At 41.2% G+C, this 16,048-nt stretch overlaps 1 long non-coding RNA gene across 2 annotated transcripts; it reads right to left on the bottom strand.

The window, feature by feature from the left end:
- Positions 1–428: 428 nt before the first annotated feature.
- Positions 429–11,820, bottom strand: LOC135298034 (uncharacterized). Of its 2 annotated transcripts, none has more exons than XR_010359996.1 (3): positions 11,707–11,820; positions 10,527–10,631; positions 429–522 (listed from the first exon to the last, which is right to left on the bottom strand). It is a non-coding gene; the product is annotated as an uncharacterized LOC135298034 (long non-coding RNA). The 2 variants fall into 2 exon arrangements; XR_010359995.1 differs by lacking the exon at positions 429–522 and adding an exon at positions 4,177–4,385.
- Positions 11,821–16,048: the final 4,228 nt, after the last annotated feature.

Genomic DNA, 16,048 nt, shown 5'->3' with positions numbered 1-16,048 from the left:
AGCTAAGGCTTCCTTCTTGCTCCAGCAGGACTTCATTTTAGGGAGCTGCTGGAAGAGTAAACTCAGTGCCTGTTTGTATTCTGTGAAGTAACCCCAGCCTTCTGCTTCCACCCATGTCAGAAAGTATTTCAGGACTGGGCCTAAGGCTTCTGGCCCTGAATCTAAATTTCAGCAAGGGTTCACTATTTGAATAATTAAGAATTAGTCCATTTATTAAAAAAAAATGTAGAGTCAAACCAAAGAATTTGCAATCTGAAGTATTTTTTCATTCATAACATTTTAATGGAAGTGACATTAATTCCAGTGAATAGGCTTGGTGGTTTCCTATTGGCTGGGATGTATCCCAGGTGTGGCAGAGTGCCCCTGGGGACCTGAAAGACTCACCCTTCTTCCTTGCTGAAGTGAGAAGTGATTGGACACAAAAGTCTCTCCCCAGCATGACGGGCGCTGCTGATGAGCTGGCCAGTAACTCCCAGGTATGGGCTGCTCATTTGTGCTGTGTTTGGCACACACTGCATAATTCTGCAAAAGGCAAAATAGCAGAGGTAGTTGTTAAGGGACAGATTCTTCTTTTACTTAGAGAAGTAATGAAGCTCCTAAATCAAGGCTGAAAACAATAGAAAATGGTAGCTCTAAGTTTCAAATCCAAAGCATTGGGAGATGCCTGTGCCAGAGTCCTTTATTGTTCCCCTTCTGGACTGAGTGTTAAAGGTCTCACCCAAAAGGAGCTGCTTTTTGTTTAAAAATGCTGAGAGTACAGATTTCATCGAGTGAACACCACTTCATCAAGGAGCTGTCTGCATGCCTTTCAGTCACTGCTCCTCCTGACAAGCTCATGTTCTTACAGGCAGCATCTAATTGCTATAAATATCTGCAACGTATCATTCACTTCTCCTCCTTAACATAAAACTTTGGCTTTAGAGGAAAATTGGATCTGTTATTCCTGATGTTTCTTAGCCTCTTGCTGCTGCTAGATGATACCAGGCAGGGTGGCAGGAGGAGGAGGAGGAGATCAGGTTGCTTCCAGGTAAACTGGCAAATGCTTCTGCAGACCCGGCAGGGGCCACCAGGTCCCCTCCAAGGCTATAGGTATCATGGGGAGGGAATTCCCAGACAGTGAACCCTCTTGTACTGGCAGACTGGGAGTTGTTTTTAAAGGGGGGAGAAATGGGGGATAAGAAAAGAAGACCTTGTAGAAAATTCCAGTCTCTATTCATGAGGCTTGTGCTAAAAATGACCTCGTGTTTCATAGCGCAGCAAACAGAGTTGAAGAATGCGGTCTTGTGGCCAAGAGGAGGGTGTTTCAGTGACCACTTAGGAATATTTGAATCACACAGTGGCTTATTTTGCTGTTCTTTCTTATTCCTGACAGCACAGTGTTTAGAGAGGCTCTTTGAGAGGGATGAAGACACTGAGATTTTAGTATGGATAATTCAGCTGCACTCTTCCAGTGGTACACAGCTTTGCAGAAGGAGGGACCAGATTTTTGGCCTTCTAAGACATCTCATAATCTATCTGTGTCTCACTGTCACAGATTCAATCCTTTGAGCTATGATCCTAAAAGCCCTCAGGGGCTAAACCTCTTGGGGAATGAAGCACTTAACACAGGGTCTTCTGCAATTGATACTTCAATACTAGAAATGTTTTAAAAATACTTTTATATTTTCTTAAAAGAGAAAAGAACCAGTGGAGTTGAAACCTACTCATCCTTTACTTTATTGCTATTATAAGCAGTTTCTACAAAGCTTAAAGTGACCAGTGATGTTTCTCTTTGGGTGACAGGTTCAGAAACTTCACTGTTCTTTCATTTTCACCACACAGCATCAGTTACTTTGTCTTTCCAAAGCAAATGGGTGTGTGAGCACCGACTGGATTTCCTGGATTCTCAGCCCAGCTCCCATCCAAAACTCTCCAAGAAAAAATGGCCACTTGTTTCTTACAGCCAGGTTCAGGCTCTGAGACATGGGATGACCACTTGCTCAGCTTGTAAATCCAGAGATCCCAAGCCTGTGTCAACAGTGGTATGCTTAGGACAGGACAAATGTAGCTTTTGATCATGTCATTAGCTGCTCAGTCCTTAGGAATGTTTCCAACTGCAATATTTTTGACTTTTTCCTTACTTGCAGCTTTGCAGAGATCTGCGTTGGGATGGAGGTTGGCGGGAATTGCAAACTCCATCTCCTGTAACAAAACTCTCGCAACTGCCTGCTCCTGGCCCTTTGTCTGCTTTTTGGAGAGGCCCTACTATCCTGTGTAGACACAAGAGATTTCAGCTGAAACACAGGTCTCCCCTCTGCTGTCTGCCCCCTCTTCCCAAGACTCAAGAGGAAATCGAATGCTGCAATATAAGCATGCAGGTTACACTTGTATTTAGTTCAATGGCCTCTTCTTTCTAACAGTTTACTTTGTCTCTTCTAATTCAAGCATGTCAGTAGCAAGTATCATATCTGTGACATCGATAATAAAAATCCCATTGTAAATGCCGGGGTGTCATTTTCCATTCTGCCTAAACAATCCCGAGCTTTGTGCCTTCTGGAGTGGCCCCTGTCTTTCACAGGTGACATTTGCAGATGGGGATCCGCATGCGTGAGGCACGCAGCGAAGCGTCTCATTTCCATACGGACGGCCTGGCATAAGCGCACTTTGTGTCAACCAAGAGGCCAGTCTGCAGCAGGTGGAAATTTGACCATACTGGATTTACTGTGAGGGAACAGGGCCCTATCCCTCCCCAGGAGAGCCAGCCTGGTGGAGGCAATGGAGGAGCACTGCGCAGTACCCGGCATTTTCACGTGCAGCTCCATGCTCTTTGTTTAGAGGGGAAAATCGGGAAAACCATCCACAGACTTGTGTGCTTTGACTATGAAATGCTTTTATTGACATACTTTGGCCCAAGGGTGCCTAGGGAAGTTGACACCTGACTTGTGTGAAAAGCAGCCAGTGGTGGCACTTTCAGAACTGTAGAGCAGCTGGACTGCTCTACAGGGTCTCAGAGATGTGGAAGATGCAGCTCCCAGCTGGACAGGGCTCCTTTGGAAAGAACCAACACCTTTTCTGCATTGCCACAATGGCTGCTTCTGTGGCTCTGTCAGTGTTGCAGTGCCGTTGTGGAAAGGACAGCACTCCCTTCTCAGAAGAAAAGAAGCGAATAATTTTCAGAAAACGTGACCCTTGGGAAGGCTTAGTTTACAGAGTAGGGTGTCAAAATTGTGGGTTTTTTTGTGATCTTACCCTTCTTAGAATTACCTCATCATTTATATACTCTCCTAAATCACACCAATTACTCTAAATATGTACAGACATATACCAAAGCAGCTAAAAAAGGAACAATTACGATACTATTTGGCATGGTTACAGCATCTGTGAAAAAGACATCTTTTATGTGTAACACAATTTGTCCAGAATTAATGAAAATATCCAGGGCTGTTTTTATGAAGTAATTTGTCACATTAAACTAAAAAAACCTAAGGTTATGTTGGACATGAAAAGAAACTCCCTGAAGGTCAAAGCAATTAAACATTGAAACAACCCATCAACCCAGGGGTCACCGAGGCCTCATCTAATGAGAACGTTCAAACGAGAGGAAATCCTGCAATCGTCTCTACTCATTTCTTCGCCAGGTTAAATACCCATTTGAAGTCTTGGCACAGCAGAGCCAATAGAAATATTCCCATGGGCTTGATTGGGACTGTGTTTTTTTTCTCCCTTGGATTTTAATAAAACCTTTGTATTTCAATCAGATCTGAAAGAGTTTGCATCTTCTATGAATTCCTGTAAACCAAAAGACCAGTAAGGAGCTTGGTAGTAGCATCTTCTAGTTTTTTCTTCCTTCTTCTGTATAAATATTAGCAGCTAACATTTGGTTGTTGTAAATAAATTCAGATTTAGTTGTTTCTGAGAGAATCTGTGTGTGTTGTATTCACAAGCAAAAAAGAACTACTGCAGAAAGCTTCTTTAAAAGAGAGAACTCCAACAGGAGGAGTGTTTATATTGATCTGGCAAGATTATAGTGTGACTTTAGCATTCAGTCAAATATGTTCATAGTTTGGTAATCTTGATAATAAAAATGACTCATCACTAACAAACTGAGAATTTGTGTGCTGCCCTAACCTTCTGGAATTAGATATAAGAAGACTTATAAATACCTCTCCTTTAAAACTTGTTTTGAAAAATGCCAGTTAAGCTCATAGAGGTTTGTGGAAAGAACTATGTGGGTCAAGTGCTACCAATTTCTTTGTGAGCCTCACATTGGAAAACTGTTTTATATCTGGTAATGATAGCACAGCACAGAGCAGTTTCTCGATGCTTCTTCACTTTTGTGCTTTACTGCTTTGCTCTTGTCATTAACACTGCTCCCTCTTGTTTTCCACTCTTCCTTCCTATTCTTCCTGGTGTATGAATATATGAAAAGTGTATGTTACTTGGTTATCAGTACTATGTTCCATAAGCTATAATTTCCATAGGCAATTCCCTGCTTTGGAACAGATTCTTTTATTACAAACTGACAAAGCCAAGGAAAAAGGAACCAACATCTTTGTGAAATATTTGTGTGTTCAATATATTTCTATATTAGACAGAAGGATAAAAGACAAAATAATTGCTTTGGACTATGAATCATAATCTGTCCAGAGTACAGAGGTTCAGGGGATTCTGTGCAGGGACTGGGAATAAAACCAGAGCAAGTTTGGAGTTCATTAAGTGGTGATGAAACGTGATAGCTTTTCATTTGTAGCAGCTGAAGTTGTGATCCAGTTACATTAGGAACATGCAATGTTTATGAGACTATATTTGGTATTTCGTGCTGTTTGGATGAGTGGAATATAATGTATTCCTCTTTTTGACACTGACTGCTCATCAACTTTTAGTTCAGATGGAACAAAAAATGGTATTTTGTAGTGTGGAGATGGTGTTACAAGTAAAGAGTGCAGCAGTCACTGATGCTGATGTTTCATAAGTGATCACCATATACAAACAGGAAATGGCTCAGAATACACTTCATAATGATTTATCCATAACTTCACTAGTTCTCCACTGTTAAATAGTGATATCAGTGCTCTAACCATGTCAGACATCATTCGTGTCTTGGTTTCCTTCCACAGTTGTTAAGTTTGAGGGTTCATTTAATGGGCTTTCTCTGGCAGAACAGCAGGCACATGGAGCTGGCAGTGATGAAATGTAGGTACAAGGACATGGAAATACATTTAGGAAAGGGAAAATTCAAAATCTACTTCCCCACTGTCAGAAGTTCCACAGAAAATCAGTTTGAGATACTGATTTTCTTAAAGGAATTAGGATTTAGACATGCCATAATCATTAATATTGTCAATGCATAAAACAGCTCAGCAGTGTTTTATGTCTGAGGGATGGTTTTTAATGTCCTGTCACTGCCTTTACATAATGTGGGTACATGGCTCAGCCAGGTCTCAGGCACCGTCTGCAGGGGAAGGAAGAAGCTGACGTGTTTCTGAAAAACTGTTCAGCTTTAAAAGGAATGTTTTTAGGGCTAAGTGGGTGCCCTTCAAAAAAGAATAAATCAGAAGGTTCCACCAGATTAAGAACCCAGCATTTTGAACATTGCTGAAAAAATACTATAAAAGATGTTAACAAAAGGTTTGCAGAAAATAGGCAAAGTCTGAACTCGTGCTCACTCTGCCAGGCAAGTTCACAGCCCAGTGGAGCAGGGCAGTGCAGAGTGGGGGTACCCAATGCATGGCAGGAGCCACACTGTGCTGTGGCAACAGGAATATCATGATGACAAAAGGGGCTCTGCCCAACAACAAGAAAAGACAAGCAGGGAACGTTTGTTTCCCCCAAGAACTGTTCTCTGCCACAGACATTGCTTCTTCAAAGCCTGCATTCAGAGCTGGCAGCAGAACCTTCCTGTCATCTCTCCCTTCAGTGTCTGCAAAGGAATGCATTTTCCTCTGAGATGGTACTTATTGTCTGCTTCTCCTGGCAGAAAATATATGCACTTTTAGGGCATGATTCCTCTTATCTACTACTGCTTGAGGAGAAGGATTACTGTTTGGTTAGATAAGTCACACGCCAAAGCCTTTGTGGAGATCTATGTTTTCTGGGGCTTATATTGAACCACAAGGTTTTTCTCTTTTTCCTCTTTCCAACATTTTCCTTCTTCTTTTATTAGGCTGTAAAGCCCTACAATCTGAAAGGACAAGTTTTACATTTAATTTTTGGTCTTTGGTCTTCTCCACCTTAATGATTCCATGATTATAAATGAACACAAAACAATGGCTGACTGAAACCTTTGGTCCAGGTTCTGTGACCAGGTGCTGGTTCTGCATGAGGAGATGCCTCATGAGCTCAGACTCACCCACAACAGTCCCAGAGGGAAGCTTCATGTTCTAGCTTTCATTTTCAGTGGTTGGCTATGGAAATAGAAGTGTTTTTTCACAGCTTGTTCTACCCCACTGGCACAGCCCAGTTTCTTCCAGCTCCTGCCTTTTTTACACTTGGTTGATAAAATTGTAAAGTGTAAAGCGTATTGAATTTTATCATTTTACAAATGGTATTTATAGATGGAGGTAATACCAGTTTTGGAACCAGGCAAAACAGGAGTGCAACCCATGCAGATAATGACACACAACAGGGAACAGTGGGCACTGATCTCTCAGGGGTTTCCAGGAGTAACTGGGGAATCTGCCTTGTTTCAAAACTCTCCCTCCACCAGTCACTAAATGGAGGAAAGATAATGAGCTTTTGTAACAGGCATGGGACTGCTAATAAAAGCTTGTCTTGCTGACATCCCTTTATTGAAATTATTACGTGTTCCTTTTCATGTTGAAGCAAGATTAAAACAACCCTAGGATATTACTTTTTTATTGGAGCCAGAAATCTACACAGTGCCAGAAGAGACAAAAATCTAACCCAAATTCATACCTACAAGTTGGAGGTGAGGATTTAATCATCTTTTCCAACAGACACCATCAGACAAAGTGATCTTTTAAGAAGAGGCTGACATTTTGTTGACAGAGATGGACAGAGACATTGAATGATCTTAGTGCCAAAACTGAAAGAATAATGTAGCTGGATCAGCAAAATGTCATGGCTAATAGTATCAAAAGCCACCAAAATAATTAAAAAGCAATAGGTCAGTCACATTGCCACACTCTGAAGACTGTAATAAATAATTAAAAATTTAAACCAATCCAGCCTCAGTATTATGGAAATCAAACTGGACTTCAGGGAATTTTTTTTTTGTGACTAGATGGTCAGACCTAGGACCATATTTCCCTTCAACCCACCCCCCAGTTCTTTTCCAAGCTCTTAAACAAGGGAGGTTGAAGAGAAGGTGATAATCCAAGATGATTAGGAGACAATAGCAATTTACTTATGATACCTGAATAACAGCAACACAATTAAAAACAGATAAAACAGAATCACAAACAAGATGTAGGATTACCCATGTTGAAATAAAAGGATCAAACACTCACAGAGGCATTGATTGCACTTGGGGGTATTTTGAATCTGGAACATGTAAAGCTTTTGCATGAACTTAATTTATTCCCATTAGCTCAGAGAATGTCAATGGAGAAACTCCAGCACATCAAATAATATGTGTGCCTGGATGACTGTAGCATCCGACTGTAGGGTGAATATGACCAACACAAGTTGAAATAATCAGCTAAAAGTCAGTCAGAGAAGAGAGATGGGATATACAAATAGTAAAAAGGCAACAGGAGAAGGCAGCAAAAAATTCTGCAGATGTTTCAAAAAGGAGTTTTGCTATGTAAGCAAAAAGAGATCTTGATCAACTTGAAATGACTTAGTAGGACTGAAAGGCTACCCAGGCTTTTGCTTTCTAAAAACAAACATTTAAGTGCATTGTCATGTAATTATATTTTATAAAACAAAACTGAAATTTGCTTTTGACTTATTTTTCCCTTATTCAGTTCCAGAGACACAGAAATACAAGTATCCCCTGAAGATGAAATATTGAGTTACTGAGATTACTGCCTTGACTTCCCAGGCATTTGGCCCTGCAGGCAGCAGGAGGAGCTGCATTTGTCCTGTGGGTCAGAGCCATTGTTGGGGCAGTATCTGCTGCCTCCACAATGTGCCCTGCCTTCTGTGGCCCCCCAGTCCAGGTAGGCCTCTCTGGCCATTTTGCTGTCCACAGTTAATTTTACATGATTAGGTGAAACAGCAAACTGAAATACAGAAATAACCCCATGGTGTAAGTACTCAGTGATGTGAGGAGATTGTACCTTACAGCCAGCCTTATCAACAAAGCAGGTATGAAAGAAAGCAAAAGATGCATTTTGACATCTACCTGAGCTTCTTCCACTAGGACTGTCAAAGGAAAGTATATCAAAATCCCTTCTGATCCAGTTGGCTCATTAATCAGTTCTTGACAATTTCACCATTAACTGAATGATCCATTTCAAGATTGATGCATAAATCCTGTTTTGTAACAATTTGTCGGTAGAATGGAAGAATTAAAAAATCTCTTCACCAAAAATCATGAGTCATACTACTATTAGTTTTGAATTAAAGTTTAAATAGGCTAGAATACAGAAAGACATAGGACCAGATTTCATGTCTGTTGCAATTGCCTTTACCAGCACCTTTCTGTGTTACAGCCTTTAAAAGCCCAGTGGAGAAGGTGCTGTTAACATGAGAACATCTGGAGAGGTCATGATTCTGCTCTCCTGCATATATCCCTCATATCCCTAGGTCCTCCAGGCTTCTGTAAGTCACTAACTTAAACAACTTGCTACAACTGCTTAAACAACTCAGTACCTACATAATGGCTTCCTGCTTGGATCTATCCATCCAGTTTACAGATGCTGTAGAACTTACACGGGACATCAGATTTTGTTCAGTTGCTCTTTTTTTAAAAAGAAAAAATCCCCAGGAAATTGATTCATAGGGAAATACCTCCACACCTTTTCCCTTAGTTTAGCAATCTTATCCACAAATCAATTACACTAACTTGTATATATACATTTTATTTAAAGAAAAATAATTGGTTGGAGTTTTGATTCAGAGAAAAGTACAAGATACCGAGAAATCTCATGTCCTGCCAATAAACATCAATTAATACTGCAACTACATAAACAGAATCAGAAAAGAGTGGTACCCCTGGTCCAGTTTGTCCTGAAACAGATGTACTGTAGATACAGTCATCCTAAAAAAATGTGTTACTTTTTCTTTTTTTTTTTAACAGAAAACAGTTTCAGAAAAGGTGCTTGCTGTAAGCAAAGCTAATAAGTCGCTCTGTTAGCACTGAGATTTACAAAAATTGATTTCCTATTGCACTGTATCTTCTGACTGGCTCCTATGGTGTCTAGCAGGGCTTAAGGAATGAGCAGAGTGTAGGTGGGGGTTGGGGTGTTTTTCCCTCGGAATACCTTCTCCTGACATCTCTTGGTGGGCACAAGCAGCCTGTAGCTGCCTTCTCGGAGAGGGCATTGGAAAGGTCTGTCTCTTCTGCCGTTTGCTTCTCTGCATGAAACATTCAGGAAGAAGAATGAACACCATGCACTTCTGTTGGGTTAAGCTGAAAGTGCTCATGAGTTCAGGGGAAGGTGGGATAGAGGGGCAACGGCACCTCTGTCTTTTACACCCACAAGAACACAATTTGTGCAAAACCTCCATGACCATTCAGGCCTTTTTTCCTTAAGAAAGCTAGATCCAAAAAGCCCCATTGACTTTGCAGAGCTCTAAGCCAGGATTGTTGCTAGATATCCCCACAGGGTCAGCTGGGCTGAGACTAGAATTACATTGAGAGTTCCACTAAATGCATTGAGCATCATAGGATGTGTGTCTTACACAGGGTATTATTCTTGGGATAGATAATGAGTATTTCCAGGCTGTGCAGGAAAAACCTGCAGGACACTGCAGGGACACAAAGGATAGTGGGGATGAGGACGTGGGATGTATAAGCCCGGTGTAGAGGAGATCATCCCAGTAGTTTCCAATCTCACATCCACCTGACATAAGAACCAGGGTGAAAAGAATCCCTTTGGATCAGCAGACAGAGGAAAAGCATGTGGCTCAATGGGTTAAGGAATAAGCCGGTACAAGCCCGGCCCAGAGGCTGGTGAATGAATGAGCTTCCTCCCCCTCTCCGTTCCAGCAGAGATCAGGATTCCTTTCCCAGCCCGCCCCCGGGATTCCTTGGGCGGGAGGAAAAGGGAGAAAAGCAGGCCCTTTCTCTTGGTGGGGCGCAGCAGGGCACGGAGCAGCGCTCTCCACCCGCGCTTCCCTCCGCACCCTGTGCTGGTTTCTGGTGCTGCTGATAGGAGTTGAGAGCTGCTCTTACGGAACGCAAATAATTTTCAGGACTTTTCTTTCCATTGAGGGCAAAGACAATCCAAGTGAGGAAAGGCACACGATTGCGAATTAATGTTTAACATGGTCTGCTCAAACAGAAAGATGAATTGAGACCCCTTTGAAAACGTGGTCCTTACGATTCTTAGAGCAGAATAAGTAAAGTGACTGCAGCTATTACTTTTCTTACCCTGTCACCTGGGGGTCTCACCACATTTGTGAAGTTTCACACTTACCTCTCTTAGAACCCACCTCTGAAGATGGCAAATATTACTTTCTTCATTTTGGAGGGGGGAACTCTAAATGCTAATGAAAGGTTTTCCCCAAATACTTCAGGAAACCTGTAGCAGAGAGAGGAAGCAGAATAATTTGAAAAATTATTCAGCCCTTTCACATTTATATAGTTTCCTTTTAATTTAAATAACTTCAGAGATTTTCATTGCAACAGACATTTTCTAGGGCACTTTCTATATCCTGAGCCAACCGAAGTGTACCAAACCCACTGAAGTCAAAAGACCATCCTTAGACTGGTTGCTCTGTGAACTTGTCCTAATTTGGCTTATGATCAATAGCCCACAATAACACTGGGGCCAAGAGATTGTAAACATTAATCTTGACTCAGAACCATTTAGGATCATTGGCAACCCAACAGAAAGTCAGTGTATGTCTCTGTAAATTTAATTCAACTTAAAAACATTATCTTCTTCACATCATTTAAAATATCCTTTAACCTTTCCCAGGGAATAAGAGGTCTTAGCACAGTGGATATAGTTGGAAATGCATTTCTCTCTGGTTTATTCTGTCTTTGTCAGTAAATCCTACTGTGGTCCACAACTGATGAAAAAGCAGACCTTGGTTTTCTTGGTTTTCCTTTTTTTTTTTTTTTTTTTTTTTTTAAAATTTCATTTAGAGGATGATTAACATGTGTGGCATGCTGGCCAACAGCCAGCCATACCAGTCATGCTTTGCTGGTTGCATGTGTACCCACTGATAAACACTGTTTAGAAACAAATTAGAGGGCTGAGTATGAGCAGAGTCACAGATTTGGTCTTTTGGATCCAATGGTGGAAGCAACTGCATGCGAGCATTCGTGACTTTCTCAAGAGTTTTCAGTGCTGTTGTAAGCACTTCCAATTTAAACCTAGGTCACAGATCAATATCTTCTTAGAGGCACACCAGTGTCTTATCTGGAGATGCATTTGTGTCCCTTAGCTACATGTTTACCAGAGTCTGTTTTGGGCCAAAATATTCCAAAAGACCATCTTGTATGTGCTTCAGCCTGTCAGCTGGAAAGCAATCTTCTTCCCCTTCTACTCCCCTCTTCTCTTTCCATAGCATATTCTGGATAAATTGGTGCTGAGGTTTATGGGGAAAAAAAGAAAGAAAAAGGGTAAAAATAATAATCTGGGTAATTACTGGGTAGTACTTTCTCCTGCTGCAGTCATTCCAGTGTATTGGCTGAACTTGATATCACTTTCTCTTCAGCTGATTCACTGAAGAAGCAGGAGTTACCAGACTTGCAGAAAGCTGATTTGGGACTGCTGAGATGCCTTTTTCCCTCCATGTGGGAGAGCCTCATGCCAGGCATGTGACAGCACTGGTCAGCATGAAACCCTGTGCGAGCTGAGAGACCCAGGTGCTGGGGGATGGTGTCGTGGCTCACTCTCTGTTCTGCTCCTTGCTCCAGCAGAGAGGATCACTGTGGGGAGTAGAGGAAAAGAGACCCTGGTGCTGAGCTGCAGGTATGGAAGGAAGAAAATAACTGCAGGGATGCATTCCCAAAATATCTGGTTGAGCGTGCCTGGTCGTATGGGTGCAGCTTCATGGAAGATGAGACAGTTGCACCTGTTTACACCAGAGCTACTTTTGGAATAAAAGACAAAGAAGCAAATCTAAGAGAAGCAAAAATCTAGAGACAGAATTACAGATACTATTGAATCCCCAATGTATTTTTAAACTTCATTTTAAAGGGAAAACAATGGGAAAAAAGCCTCAAAGGCACATATTTAAGTATTAGTTTCAAAGTAATACCTCCTCAGAGATCTGACTTTATCACTAGTGAAAGGAGAAAGCAGAAAATGGAATTGTTTTTGTTGTTCTATCATGTTTATGACATGACAAAAACGTGGAGTTCTTCTGCCTTTTGCTTTTCACCTTGTTGAACTGCTGTCAGACTTCTGTAAATCGTTTGCACCATAAACAAGCTTTGTGAGTGAAAGGGCAAGTGCTGAGAAAAGCCAAAGGCAGAGATTTTATATTGAATTTTTTCTTACAGAGATAACTGACTTCAGCATGGACCAGCTTCACCTAGATCTGGGAAGAAAAGCCAAGCACCATTGACAGCAACAGCATAATGAAGCTCAAGCAACAGCAAATGGGCTAAGACTCTGAATATGTTGGTTTTATTCTTAGGCAAAGAGTAAGATAATTGCAGCTGAGAGGATTTAGTTTTGAGCAAGAGCTACTGCCTTGTTTCTCCTTAGCATTTCAGCCACAGATGTGGAAAGACTGACATCCCTTACACAGGAGTACTACCTGGAAACTGCCTGCTGTTGTGAAGCCCTGGCTGTTACTAATTGCAATGTAATTGTAATTACTTTGGAGGACTATCTGTCTGTGCACGCCAGTGACGGGGTGCAGAGCTAGGAGGAGAAAAGGATGCATTTTGCTTGCACATGTGGCTGTTGCAGTGTCAGGATGCAGCACAGCAGGCAGCTCTGCTCCTTTGGCAGAGAGCCATCACGCAAGGAAAAGGCATCGGCGTGGTTCGGAGCATGGCAATGACAGGCTGGGAGAACCTGGTCCCATGGGGACTGCTGCTTGTTTCAGTGCAAAGTGAGAGGCTTAGCAGGTGAATGTGCTTCTCTTTTATCTTGCTGGGTCTTGCTGTATAGAAGCACGGGAAGAAGGCTGGAGAGGTAGGGCCACACAAATAAACACATCTTCAGCTCACTGAAGATTGTGTAAGTTTGGTTTATTCCCATAGTGTCCTCTTTGTAAGTATGGTACTCCAGACAGATGGAGAATAGTACTTCAGGAGCTTGAGAGCCATTACTGATCTCAATGGATAAACCCAAACCCACCTGTGCTGGAGCCCACTAAATCCAGGCACATCTCATGCAAATACCTGCAGGCTAAGTTCAGCTTGTGCCTCCAAGAGAGAAATTTTTGTGATTGGTCTCTTCAGTCGTTCAAGGTGCAAAAACCTTTCTGTCTTACATGCTTAGCTCTGCTTTGGTTGTTACATCTGGGACCTTTCAGAAAATGTGACACAGTCCAGTACTAATTACTTTTCTTTAATCATCTTTTTCTTCCCAATTTGCTGCCACCCTTTCACCACTGCTTCAGTAAGTCTACCTGATTTATGTAACAAGGAACTTAATGTAAGAGTGAACTCTTAAAAACATCACAATCTCAATAACTGACAAGGAAAAGCACAAATACATCTCTTAGAAATGAATAAAAAAAGGCACAGAGCCTGAGTTTACCTGGTGCTATGAAGTCTCAGAGAGCTGTCCACTGCTGGGAGCTCTTGGCTGGGTATTCTGCCTATGGAGAGCTTAAGATTTTGACACCAGGGATTCTTTAAATCTGCTATGAATATGGAACTCAGATGAATTATTTGGTGTTTTTACTTCCTTACTGGGGAAGAAACTAAAGAAGGGCTGGGTGGGGCTCCTCTGCCTGAGACAGATTAATGACAGAAACTTGTGCTGATGGGAAATTCAAATAGAGATCATTAGGAGAAAAAGGTGTATTTGGCCTAGAGAAAAACCATTTGTCCTACCTAGTTCAGAAGGCGAGGAAAAAAAAAATTAGAGATGTGTGTCTGATGAAACTGATCAGAAATTCACAAAATTAAAGGATATACAGGTTACAGAAGAAAGGATTTCTCAGGAGATGTTGGCGAAATGCAGGTGAAAGACTGACCAAGCACGTCCTGGTCACCAGCCAGGAAGGTGGTCTGACTGATGTCAGGGGCAGAGAGGAAGACCAAAAGGGTCTGGTTGTAGCAGTATGTCTCTTCAAACCAATAGAGAAGGTGAGGAGAAAAAAGACCAGAAGAGGAGAGAGGGATCATAAATATTTATATTCTTTAGGTCTGTACATTGTTGTGTCACTAAAGACAAGTGTGATTCTGAAACTCCTGACTGTATCATCTCAGATGGCTATCTAAGGCACATGGCATGAATTCCTTCCTGGAAATGCTTGCTTCTCACCATGGACTGCATATGGAGTCTTGGTAGGAGGAATCTTTCCTTCAATACTCCTAAACTTTTTCTTCAAAAAATGGTCTTGTGGTTTTCCTAAGTGAAACTGGTAGTCTGAATCTTGTCCCCAGTATGCTTCTTAATTACACTATAGCTGTTAAGCTGTAGAGATGCTCCTTGAACAATGGTCTGAAAATAAAGCTAAGAATAAACGACGATGCCTTGCTGAAGCAGAGCCGAAGTACTAATTTTTAAAGGCAATACCCCAAACACCTTTGTCTGAGCCTCTAACTGATTATGAAGCTTGTCAGGAAAACAAATAATATGCATTTATGAGGAGAAAAGTCAAATTATGATTGGCACTAGCAATCTTTGGAACCCACATGGCTTGAGAATGCTCTGATGGATTGCATTGATATCCACTTCATTCAAATAGGCACCAAAAATGCCTTTACATCCCATTTCCAGGAGCTGTGGCTCACTCCAAAGGGTGAGCTCAGCTCAAGCCCAGGGTCAATTCTGCAGCTACTGGTAGTGCTAAGGAGAGGCTGGCAGGAGATTAGACAGAAATGTACATTCAATAAAATCAAAAGGATTTTGTCTCCCTAAAGGTTTGTAAGAAATGAGTTTATAGATAACTGTTTGCCCTATGGACATCATTCTTTAACTTTCACTGAGGCAGCACATGCTGTTATCCTATAGATGTCCAACGAAGCAAATGATAAGGAATAGACTATTTTCCTGGCCAGTTCTGTAGCACATTTAATACTTATTTTAGGATAGATCTTCTATGAAACTTGTATCAACTTCAAGGTTATTTTTAATGGCTTTACAGTTTGCCAGCTACTAATGGTATTTTTTTGGAAGCCTCCAAAACCACCCCAAACCTCCACTTTCAGAATTTCATTTAATTGTCTAAGAGCCTGTAACTTTGAAGACAAAGTCCCACAGCTTTGATCTTCTTGATCCTTCTTTGACTTCAGCTTGACATTTGGATTTTTCTGTCTCACCTTTATGCAACTGAATTACAAGCATTTTGTCTCAGAATCAATATCTTTGATAATTTTCCACATGGCTTAAAACTCAGAAATTAATTGATAACATAGTCTTTTTAAAGCCAAGTTAAAGATTAAAAGTTAGTTTCTTAGTGAGCAATAGAGTAATTCCTAAAATGTTTTTTGTTTCCTTGCCTACTCTTTCTTTGCTTTCTTCCCTTGTCTCTCCTTCTCCTAGAAAAGGTGTACTGAACCCTTCACAGAAAGAGATCACACCATTGACTAGGTGCTTTCAATTAATATTTTTCTCAGAGATTTTTTTGGGACTTCCATTTGAAAGTTGATCTGAAAATTTTATTTTGATTTCAAAATGCTGAATTGACTTTCTGAAAATCCCCCTTTATCATTACAGAGACATTACTAGTTAATCATCTTTTAAAAAGACATTTCTTGCTCCAAAACTCTGATACTTTGCATTACTTTCAGGAATAGGTTTCATGCTCTCTTCACTGTTTGAATTTTATCTTCTTTGCAGGAAGGACAGAATAAAAG

This window comes from Passer domesticus, chromosome 3 (genome assembly GCF_036417665.1).
Source record: "Passer domesticus isolate bPasDom1 chromosome 3, bPasDom1.hap1, whole genome shotgun sequence".
Taxonomy (NCBI): Eukaryota; Metazoa; Chordata; class Aves; order Passeriformes; family Passeridae; genus Passer; species Passer domesticus.
Note: the sequence above shows the minus strand (reverse complement) of the source record. Positions and strands in the feature narration are given on the sequence as shown.